At 60.4% G+C, this 1,256-nt stretch overlaps 1 protein-coding gene across 1 annotated transcript in view; it reads left to right on the top strand.

Moving 5' to 3' along the window:
- Window positions 1-1,256, top strand: part of CEP104 (centrosomal protein 104kDa) — a 23,654-nt gene that overhangs the window by 7,008 nt on the left and 15,390 nt on the right. The window lies entirely within an intron of this gene.

Raw genomic sequence — 1,256 nt, 5'->3', positions numbered from 1 at the left:
CCCTCCTCTACCCTGGCCCCTCCTCTAACCACATGCCCCGCCCCGCAGGAACAGGCGGCATGCGGGTGTGGCAGGAGGTGGGCTGCCGCACAGCGCACAGCTGTGGGGGAGGCTGGCCTTGGCCGCACGGAGTCAGGGCTGCAGCACAGCCATTGGGACTCGAGCCACCGCTGCGTTTGCACCGATAGAGCGTCTGCGGCCGCTCAGGAGCCTGGGCCTCGCCCAGTGTGGGTGGTGAGCCTCGCTGTCCGCAGAGGCCGCCCTGCCCCACAGGCTGGCCTTTCTGACACCCCTCAGCCTGAGGCGAGCCAGGGCTGTGTGAGTGCTGAGGGCGAACGTTACTGACCTCCAGGGGGCTTCTGGGAAAGTGGAGAGCACTCTGGGACAGCACGGCCCTAGAGCCCTGGGCGGGTGTCATATGACCTCACTTTTTACTTTGTTAGATTTTTATAATGAAATGAGGTCTTTGTTTCATCTCTGGGACTTCAAGGCCGAGTGACTTAGACTTAGCGTGGAACCTGCCTTTTGGTGAAAGTAGTTACGTGGCCTTGTGGACACAGTAGAAGGTGGCCCAGTGGATCATCGCTGGGCACACTGACCGTGTTCGGGGCTGCCAGGGCCTAGAATGGGGGGCGTGGTCCTTCGGAAGTTGACGTCTCCTGTGTCCTCTTTGAACGCATTACTATACAATTTTCCAACCGGTTTATTTGAGGACAAATACCACTTTAATTAAAACGTGCCTATATGTGAAGTCAAAGCTGACAGTGGCATTTCGTTGCTGGTGTCCTCCGTTACCGTTCTGCTGCGATCCTAGACGGGCATTTCAGTGTCAGCGTCAATGTTGACGTCAGCGTTAGACCTGCCTGCGGGGAAACTGAGAGAGAGTAGAGCGGATGCCTGGTCAGGAGCGGGCTGTGCGGCTGAGAGGCGTGTCCCCCGAAGGGTTTCTCATCTGCGGGCGGGAGGGCTGATGGCACATTGGACCCTGTGAGGTGAAAGCGCAGTAGAAGCAACTGCCCGGCCGTCATGTTCACCAGTCACGGTGCTGGGTGCTGGGTGCTGGGCGCTGGGCACTGGTGTGAAGCGGCCGCCTGGCTGCCTGGCCTATCAGGTCGGCTCAGTGAAGGGCCTGGTCAGCATTGGTCTGGGGTGGGGTTCTGCCCCACATCGCTGTCCGCGTGCCTAGAGAGAGCCTGGCATGGCCAGCACGAGGGGGTGGGGCGCGGGGACGAGGACGCTGAGGGCGTGTACTTGCA

Source organism: Myotis davidii, unplaced genomic scaffold (assembly GCF_000327345.1).
Source record: "Myotis davidii unplaced genomic scaffold, ASM32734v1 scaffold1250, whole genome shotgun sequence".
Lineage (NCBI taxonomy): Eukaryota > Metazoa > Chordata > Mammalia > Chiroptera > Vespertilionidae > Myotis > Myotis davidii.
This window is presented reverse-complemented; position numbering and strand designations above follow the sequence as displayed.